This window comes from Brachycentrus maculatus, unplaced genomic scaffold (assembly GCF_059751285.1).
Source record: "Brachycentrus maculatus isolate JH-2025_06_01 unplaced genomic scaffold, ASM5975128v1 h1tg000216l, whole genome shotgun sequence".
NCBI lineage: Eukaryota > Metazoa > Arthropoda > Insecta > Trichoptera > Brachycentridae > Brachycentrus > Brachycentrus maculatus.
In genome coordinates, this window is record NW_028280967.1 from 2,323,987 (window position 1) to 2,335,000 (window position 11,014).

Consider the following 11,014-nt stretch of genomic DNA (forward strand, 5'->3'; position numbering starts at 1 on the left):
TTTTATGAGTATGATGAAATATAAATTAATTAATTGAATAGGCATGAAAATTACACCCAGTTAAAAAAATGCATACATATTTACTCATAAATACACATAAATTGACAGTTTACAAAATTAAAAAAAAAATTACCTTGTACTGGATGTGGTTAAACTGTCCTCTGATATCCTGACGGTCCCATGAATTACGAAGATAACAACACTGCAGCAATTCACTTGTCACAACAATTCACTTATCCACTGGTAAACTTTAAAAAATATAAAAATAGACGAGAAGTATTATTTATCGCTTTGCACAGTTTGAGAAACGTCTGTACTAGTGTCAACACGTTACAGGGAAATACTGATCAACGCCAAAATGGAAAAAACTTAGTATTTTTTACTGCTTAAATTGTTATACATATTACCAAGTAAAATAAAAAGCGTTTTAATAAATTAAATTGGACGCGTAACGAATCAAATTGGACATTTTATTGTATTTTACAAAAAATTTGAATTTTGAAAAGTATACTAATATTAGAAAAATTTACTTATGATTCAAAGTACAGTCTGTTCATAGTTATTTTACCTCTAGTTTTTATTTATTTATTTATAATTATTTTTATACTGCCAAATAAATCATTAAAAAAAAACTAGAGGTAAAATAACTGTGAACAGACTGTAGTATTGAATTTTTCTCTGGAAACTTCAGTCCACATGTACCTACAGATGACAGCTCACCCCACAGGCTTGCCAACTTGACTTGTTGAACGTCCTTGTTTCCAATTTGATTTGTTGAACGTCCAAAATGATTTTTAAGGCGTCCAGTTTGGTTAGTAAAACGTCAAATTTAAAATTAAAACCCTGTACTCGTATCACAAAGGGTGGAGAAAAAACAACCCTAACTCACAACCTAGCATAAAGTCCCAACCACGACAGTAACTGACTCAATGTAAATCTGTCTTTATTTTGACATCTCAAAATAGATGAAGAAGAATATGGAAGTCTAGCCATTTACAGGGCTTACGACCGTCATAATCTGGTTTCAGTGATCACTTTACACACAATTCACATTCACCAATTCTACCCATGATTGGCAACCACACTACTCACATTCTTGAAACTTCTAGAAAGAAAAGTCAGGTTACTTCTTGTATGTCGAGAGTTTAAAAAAAAACTGATAATTGTAGATAATCCAGATTTGTGAAGTATTTGTACACACAAAATAGTGTAAATCTGCCTTTAGAATCAAGAATTTAAAAAAAAAATCAAAGAGAATATTTCAATTTCATACTATTTCTGTGAGCCTAAGCGGCTCATTATTAGAAAAAGGAATCACATTTTAGTAGAGTGGACCACAAAAAAGTGTTATTACATAAAGTATGGTAAGGAGAGTGTTTTACAGATTTGTTTCACAATGGATGGAGAGTGTTTTCCGCACAAAATGGTGTAAATCTGCCTTTATAATCAAGAATTTGTGGGCGAAATTTTAAACACGCTCAAAATATAAACCGCGCACTGTTGGTTGTTCTCCTGTACCGCTGTACGCTATTATTTTATGTTGAATCAACTTTCGCGAGTTACGCCAGAGAAATTCCGACGAAGAACTGACAGTTCTACCGGAGTTTTCGGGAAATATACACGCTCGTACCGCCGCGGACACGCGACAATAACATTATACCAACATCTCAAAACAGCTATTTCACAACCAAAATAAACGCGCGTCAAAAGAAATACTGTACTTGAAAAATAATTCAAAAATCGATGACAAACGTTATCGATTTGTTGAATTTTCTCCATTTTCTGTCGATATTCTTGTATAATTTCGACAAAAGCGTTAGCTCAAATCGATATAACAAACATTTTGTATCTTTCGTAATAGCCGATTAAAAAAAACCAACGTTGTTTTTTGAAAATACCATGTGATAAGTAGTGAATTTTTTGTTGTATAAAACGTGTTTTTCAAGAATATTTGAAGAAAAAAAATTAAGGTAAGAAAACATAACACAATTTTTTTTCATCAATCATTTTTTTTCTCCATATCGATTTTCATCGACGTTTCTAGAAATACCTCCATTTTCACTTCAATATTTTTTTTTGTTGCATAAAATGCATTTTTCAAAAGTTTACGAAAAAAAAAGAGAACACAACACTATTTTTGGAAGCATTTATATTGAAGCAAAGTATTAAATAAATATGTTTATATTAAGTTAAAATTAAAAAAAAACATTCCCCAATTTTTATAATTAATTTCTTTATATTGATTTTCATTGACTTTTCTAGAAAGACCTCCGTTTTCACTTAATAATTTTTTTTTGTATTAAATGTTTTTTTTCTTCAAAATATAAAAAAAAATATATATATTGGAAAAAACGCCAAGGTATTTTTTTATCATTTACATATATTTTTTCTTATTATATTATATTGATTTCCTTATTCTATTATTCTATTATATTGATTTTCAACGAATATTTCCAAAAAGACCTCCATTTTCACGATATTATAAAGTTATATTGATTGCAAATCCTTTGCCAACCTCCAAATGGTCAATTTATAAAGAATGGTTTTAATTTGCAAATAAAAATATGTTGCAAAACGTGATTTTTTCGAGTTAGAACTGTTTACTATAATCGCTTAATTTTTTTACTTGTCAGGGTGAAAATTTGAAGTTAGCAAGAAATTACGTTTATAAATTGTAGTTTGGTCTAATCCAATGATGCATAGGGCATTGTATTGAGTAAATAAAGGGTTGGTCACCTATTTCACGAAACAGGCGTCGCGCGTCGTTAGTAATGGGTAGACGTTGGATTGCGAAACTTTTGTCGCGGGTTCATCCCTATCAATACTAAATTTTTCAGTTGATTTGAGCGTTACGTTTTTTTTCTTTCCACGGGGTGTTTATAATTGTTCGTGCTTTAATAACGATTTATAAATATAAGGAACGAAAGACATTCTGAAATAATTTCGTTTTTTTTAAAGAGAAATATTGGCGTTTTTATTATTTGCAAAAATACTTCAATCTCATACTGTTTCTGTGACCCAACACTTAATTTTTTACCTATTTTGTTAAATTTGTATAAATGTGATGTGACAACTAATAACCATACGAAATATCAATAATATGAGCCTAGGCGGCTCATTATTAAATATGTATCAAATTGTGGTAGAGTGGGTTCGAACCAAGAAACTCTGACTCCAGAGTCCGCGACATAACCACGGGACCACAACCCGACACATTTTACATTCATAAAATTGACATCAACTCTATACCATTCCTACCCTCTTAATTCGCAAACGTTCGCGGTAAAAATTGCGTTACTCTCATCATGACGGATCATCCCCTACTACATATCGCTCACTCCTTTCAACAAAGTCATATATCAAAAATCGTAAATTTTCAGATGTGCATGTTTTCGGAATCCCTAGAAAATGTACTATGTCCTAGCAAAAGCGGCATATTTTTAACTTAATATTTACCCGCTACAGGGCAGAAAGTGTGGTTTTTGCATATTGAAGAAAAGGTATTGTTTCATTATTTTTTTAATGTACTAAATATTTTTCAAATGGAGTGGAGTGTTGTTTTTGCATTTTGAAGAAAATGTATTGGCTTAATTGTTTTTATAAATATACTAAATATTTTTCAAATGGAGAAAAAACATTCAGGTTTTACCTCAAAAGATTGGTTGCACAGTAAAAAGCTTAGAAAGTGGCTTGATATTTATTTTTGATACATTTCACTATATTTTTAAACTTTAAAAACGATCTCCTGAATAATCAAGTTTTTTTGATATTTGATGTTGTTGAAATGAGTGAGCGATATGTTATAAAAGTTGCAAAAACCTCCCTAAGACCGCTTCCGTCATAAAAATGAAACGCGAATAAAATAAATGGGATAAAAATTACTTAAATTCTGTATATAATGCAATAATTTTTATTAAATACTTGCTTAAAACGTGACCAACATCATATTGAATAATAAATGAATATATTTTAGATTATTTTTTGAATATTTTTGATGATTTTTTGCAAAATGTCATAGATATTAAAATTATTTCTATGAAAATAACAAAGAAAACTGTATTAAAACATAGAGATTAAAAAAAATCGTCCCATTCAATTGCATTACACAATTATATATTTTTTTGAAGATTTCAATAAAAATATATAATACACATACATAATATATGTATACATCGTAGTCATACAGGAGAAAGTGACCAAGTGCATTTTTTTTACAAAAACGTGATCATTGACTATTTGATATCTTACTAGCTTAATATTGCCCTGAAAAAGTCTTAAAGCGATTTTAAACATGGAAGTATAATATATTGACTTCTTATAACTGCATTGATGTTTATTTTGTTGCCAAGCAAAAGTGACTTAAATGGCCCTCCTGAACATTTTACGTTTTGTTAGTTGTTCACTTTCTCCTGTACGACTACGATATGTTTTTATTTATTACTATTTTTAAAGGAATAATCCTCAAACTTAGGATAACTAGGATAGTTGGGAAAGAGAATGCAGGTGAGAAAAATACATTACAAACACCCAGACCAATTGAAAATTAATATTTCTCGAATTCATCTTGCAATTGGCGGGAATCGAACTCGCAACGCCAGATTACAGAACTACGCCATGGTGCCTGTAACATAAAATATTCATAATAAGTATAGTATATGGCCTAACCCTTCGCGACAAAGTAAGATACTCAGATATAAGAAAAATCTGCGATGTTGTGCGATGGGGAAGAGAAAGAAGACGTTTCTGGAGAGATCATGTGAGAAGAGCGAGTTCGGATCGAGTGGTGAGGGTGGCAGCGGACAGCAGCATAGGCGGGATCAGACCCCCAGGAAGACCACCTAAACGATGGAAGGATAGCTGGTCTTCCACCTCCCAGGACCGACCCGAGAATGACAGGACCTAGTCCTAAAAGAAGAAGAAGAAGAAGAAGAATAATAAGTATAGTGTTAGAAATAAATATAATACGTAAAATTGATGCTACGCGGGTTTTGATATTGAATTATCGTTGGTTTATTAACATTTTTATTATTATTAAATAAATTATGACGTAATAAATAATACGATAAGAGTTTAACACGCTTCCATTGCACGTTGTTGATAGTGTTTGTAGTTATCAATTCCGATTTATTTATTTATTGTGTAGTAGCTACGTGCTATATTACAAATCTGTAATTATATAGGGTGGCGCAGAATTAATAACCCTCGTCGGAAGAAGTTGTAATTCTTGCAAATGGCGTCGTAAGTCAATCATATTTGATATACGACAACGACAAAAGGTGTATGGTTTTGTAAATCCACATATCACTCGCTCCTTTCAACAACGTTATATATCAAAAATCGTCAATTTTCACTTGTGCATGTTTTCAGAATGCCCAGAAAATGCACTATATCCCAGCGAAAGCGGCATATTTTTATCTTAATATTTACCGCTACAGGGCAGAAAGTGTTGTTTTTGAATTTTGAAGAAAATGTATTGTTCAATTATTTTATTAAATTTAATAATAATAATAAAACCCTTATCCGCACCCCAATGGTGCATAGGGCACTGTGTCATATAAACGCAGTGTTATCTTGATCGTTTACACATGAAGGAAAGGTGATCAGCCCTCCGCTTCAGGTACCAGTCCATGGTAATATTGAATAAATATTACAGAGAAAAAATCACTTATATTTATTTTACCCCCCTTGGGAATCGAACCCTGGACCTCCAGAACGGTAGCCGAGTGTGCTGACCATTACACTACGGAGGCGGAAAATATTTTTCAAATGGAGAAAAAAACTTCAGGTTTTACCTAAAAAGTTCTGTTGCACAGTAAAAAGTCAATAAGTGGCTTGATATTTATTTTTAATACATTTTATTATTTTCTTAAACTTCAAAAACGATCTCCTAAAAATCAAGTTTTTTGATAAATGACGTTGTTGAAAGGAGTGAGCGATTTGTGAACGAGCAGCATATAAATAAATTAAAAAAACGAGCACAAATGTATATCATCACTGGCGACAGCCACTTGACGTATTTCATTTTTTCTACCTAACAGAAAATAAATGTACGGTCCAAATAAAGATTTCCTTACTCAAAATATATTTTTTTAAATTTGGTAAAAAAGTTATTCAAAAACGAAATTAGATGATTACTTTTGCACAACCCTTAATTTAGTTGCTAATAAATAACCTGCTATTTATTAGCAACTAGCTGTTTTTCTAGCTAATATACTTTCTGATAAAATAGATTCACCAGAACTGGTTACCCGCATTCATTTTAGGGTACCGCAGAGGCAAACGCGTTATAATCAACTTTTTCAAGTACCTAAATGTAATACTGATTTTGCCAGAAAGACTACAATTAACCGCATTATGGATACTTATAATAAAATGTTTAATGATGTAGATATATTTGGGAAAAGCACTAGTTCCATAAAAAATGACATAAGCAGGAAATTAGGTGGATGATTGATCGTTGCCGTTTGTTCAACAAGCCAACTGTTAATTGGATGATTTATGTTGATATGGAATAGGTACTACACACACACACACACACACACACACACACACACACACACACACACACACAAACACACACACACACACACACACACACACACACACACACACACACACTCACCCCAACCAACATAAGAATAGCATTATCGGAGGATTTTTTTAATTGGCCATAGTTTGGTTAATTAATGTTGTATAATATATTGTTTTGGCTGTAAAAATCCCAAATAAAATCTCATTCGAATCTCTATACTGGCGACAGCCACTTGACAAATATCATCTTTTCCACTTAAAATAAAAAATTGTAATGTCCAAATAAAGATTCCCATTACTCGAAATGATTATTTTTTATTTATTAACAAAAGTTATAAAAAAACAAAATTGGGTGATTAATTTTGCGCCACCTTGTATATCACGCGGTATTTACTTCAACGAGGTAACTTTTAAATAAGGCTTGTTGTGAAACAGAAGTATAAGGTGTCGGGTTGTGGTCCCGTGGTTAGTGTCGCGAAGTCAGAGCTTCTCGGTTCGAACCCACTCTACCAAAATGTGATACCTATTTCTAACAATGAGCCGCTTAGGCTCACAGAAATAGTATGAAATTGAAATATTTGTGTAAATAATAAAAACACAAATATTTTCTCTTTAAAAAAAAAAATTGTGATTGGTTTGTTTGACCACCATAGATATCAACAAATAGAGCCGCCAATAATTTAGCAATGTTACCAATATTAAAATAAGTCCATCATTTCTGTGACGTCATTAGTTACCAACTTACGAAAAAAACGTTTTTAAGAAGGCGAATTTTCCAGTAGAAAATGATGAGTGAAAATATTGATTATATCGGCTGTGTTCGTTTTGCGTTTACAACACAAAACGAATTTAATACAATCCTTTATAGCTTGAGTATGTGTTAAATTAGATATTCTTCCCGTCTGAAAATGATCCATTATCCCACGATATATAAGACTTGATTGTCTTATACTAGAAAAATATGATGGCAGTACGTGATCTTGGGTTAGTTTATCATTTAAAAACAACAACAAAAAGTTCTAAAACGCGTTGAAAATTCAAAGTACATAGTTAATAGACGATACACATGTTTTACATACATTTTGCATCCTCGAGGGATTTTAAATCATCAATATTTATCAAGCTCTGATTAACGCCTATAATTTCTAAAAGGTATATTAATTACTTGCAGAAAAACATGTTTTATGTTTATTTATTTAAGTTTTACTTGGTAAATTCCAGTATTAAATATTTCCATAACTGATGAGGAAATAGTGGTATTTACCAAGTAAAACTTAAATTAAAAATGGATATTTATTACCACAAAGTGACTACCAAATCAATTATAGAAATTAATCAATAAACATATATATATATATATATATATATATATATATATATATATATATATATATATATATATATATATATATATATGTTTTTATAACAAGTAATTAAGTTTTTGTATGACGTTAATAGTTAAGAACCGTTCTGACGTCATGTTTTGATAATATAAACCCATAAACAAGTGCGTGCTTCGTTATATCCTTGAGATTGTTGATTTGCTTCGAGTTGCTGCCAGCAAATACTATTAACATTATCCGGAGCGAACAGCAAAATTAATTTATTTCAAGTTTTATAAACAAAAGGCTTCAATTTCAAGGCTAAAACACATCCCCGGTTTTAGTAAGAATATAACTACATATTGTTTTAAAACAATACGTTCAATTATTTCATACGTAACGTTTATTTTACATATTTAAACACATGACGAATATTTGAATAATATTTTTCATTATTATGTTAAATACATACAGTGATTGATTTTCAACCTGTTATCATCCAGTGTTATTTTTTTTCCTTTATTAATGGCCGTAGCCAATACCGCTCACTCCTTTCAACAATTCAAATATCAAAAAACTTGATTTTTCAGGAGATCGTTTATAAAGTTAAAAATATAATACAATGTATTCCAAATTAATATCAAGCCACTTATTAAACTTTTTACTGTGCAATAGATCTTTTTATGTAAAATAGAAGGTTTAGTATATTTCAAAAAATAATTAAACAATACCTTTTCTTCAAAATGCAAAAACAACACTTTCTGCCCTGTAGCGGGTAAATATTAAGTTAAAAATATGCCGCTTTTGCTGGGATAAAGTACACATTTTCTGGGCATTCCGAAAACATGCACAACTGATAATTGACGATTTTTTATATATGACGTTGTTGAAAGGAGTGAGCGAGGTATGATAGATGTTCGAATGGTAATATAAAGAACGAATGCAAGGCTGAGATAAGCGCTATCGATAAAATTAAGAAAGGTGTGTTGAGATGGTTTTGGTTCCTGGTTTCAATCCTAATGCATGGAAGTGAAGGATGGAGTTAGTAAAATAATGATGAAAGTAGACTGAATGCAGTCGGAATGCGATCTCTCAGTGTGGAAAACCCATGCATGATAGATGTTCCAATGGCGATATAAAGAACGAATGCAAGGCTGAGATAAACGCCATCGATAAAATTAAGAAAGGTGTGTTGAGATTTTTGGGCATGTGAATCGAATGAGTGAAAAAAGATCAGTAAAACAAATTTATACAGCGAATGTGGTATGTAATAGAAACAGAGAAAGACCGAGGAAAACTTGATGTGATCAAGTATTTCAAATACTTGAATGTAGTCAGGTCAGGACTGGGAATAATAATCTGCAGTCCAATTGAAAGAGAAAAAAATATTTCTCTATGAAATGCTCCCCCTCAACTCCTCACCTGATCCTACTCCCTTACCCTTCCTTGTTTTCATCAATTTCATAATGTGCAATGTAGTAATTATTTGCTCATTCACGCTGCAATTTACTGTAATTTTACTTGTTCCAGAACTATGGGCGCTTGTGCACTGCTCGGAATTTTACCGTCCGGTTTTGAAAAATAAAAGCGACTACGACAGTTTAACGAGATCGAATTTACGCGCAACGTGTTTACGCACCGATCAAGAGCACTGATCCGAAGAAAGATGGACAAAAGCAATAGCCAATCCAAGCCAATCGTCTTTTTATCACGCTAACTGACGTGCCGGACGGTAAAATTCCGTGTAATTCTGGATAGTGGACAAGCGCCCTATGGGCGTTTGTGCACTACACGGAATTTTACCGTCCGGCTCTTCAGTTAGCGTGATAAAATGATGATTGGCTTGTGCTTTTGTCCATCTTTCTTCGGATCGGTTCGTGAACACGTTGCGTGTAAGCTCGGTCACGCTAAACTGTCGTAGTCGCTTTTATTTTTCAAAACCGGACTGCCGGACGGTAAAATTCCGTGTAGTGCACAAGCTCACTATCTGTCCAGTTATTACAAATAGCTACGTAAGCTGCAAACCTTGATCAGGATAATTAGTCTGTTTGTAATTGGTTAGAAGATATTGATTCATGGCAATAAGACCGTGCTTTGTGATAATTTGCATATAATCCTTTCAAGAAGTTTAATAAACAAATATAATTGTTCGCCTTGTGTAATACCAATTAAAAACTCAACGTAACAGATGAATGATAAGGAAAGTTTTATGAAATTTTTATGCTTTTAAATGCCATATATATTGTGGTACATATTGCATTTTTCATTTCAATTATACACTGTTTTTATATGATTCAGTGCCCTATACACCACTGGGGTGCGGATAAGGGTTTGAAGAAGAATAGTGTTTATAAATATATATATATATATATATATATATATATATATATATATATATATATATATATATATATATATATATATATATATATATATATATATATATATATAAATATATATATATACATATATATATATATATATATATATATATATATATATATATATATATATATATATATATATATATACAAATATATGTTTTTATAAAAAAAATATTATTATTTTATATGGTAACAAAAGTTTTTTTTACAATGTAAATTAATTACAGGGCAGAAAGTGTTGTTTTTGCATTTTGAAGAAAAGGTATTTTTTTTTTTTTTTTAAATATACTAAATATTTTTCAAGTGGAGGAAAAACATTCAGGTTTTACCTAAAGAAATCTGTTGCACAGTAAAAAGTTCAACAAGTGGCTTGATATTTATTTTGAATACATTTTATTATATTTTTAAACTTTAAATGTTTTGATATATGAAATTGTTGAAAGGAGTGAGCGACATGTCCAAACCATCTCAACACACTTTTCATAAATTTTTCTCAGCTTTGCATTCTTTCCTTATTTTATCGTTTTACAGCTGATTCGTCTGAGGGTTCATAATTCGACTGCATTTAGTATACTTTCATCCTCTTTTTTCCATATTAGTAGAATTGGTAAAAGTTACATGTGTGTAAAGTGAGCAAAGTAAACTTAAACCAGCCTTTGATGTTCGTAAGCCCTGTAAATGCCTAGACTTCCATATTCTTCTTCATCTATGTTGAGATGTTAAAAATAATGTTAAAAAAACGTGCATAAGTATAACTAATTTTAGTGATGGAAAAAA

At 31.1% G+C, this 11,014-nt stretch overlaps 1 protein-coding gene across 1 annotated transcript in view; it reads left to right on the forward strand.

Annotated features, from left to right (window-relative positions):
* Window positions 1–1,591: 1,591 nt before the first annotated feature.
* Window positions 1,592–11,014, forward strand: part of LOC148306982 (trehalose transporter 1-like protein) — a 37,440-nt gene continuing 28,017 nt past the window's right edge. The window contains exon 1 of the mRNA XM_088264154.1: window positions 1,592–1,970. The gene's annotated coding sequence lies outside the window, so the exon portion shown is untranslated. The remainder of the gene's footprint in view (window positions 1,971–11,014) is intronic.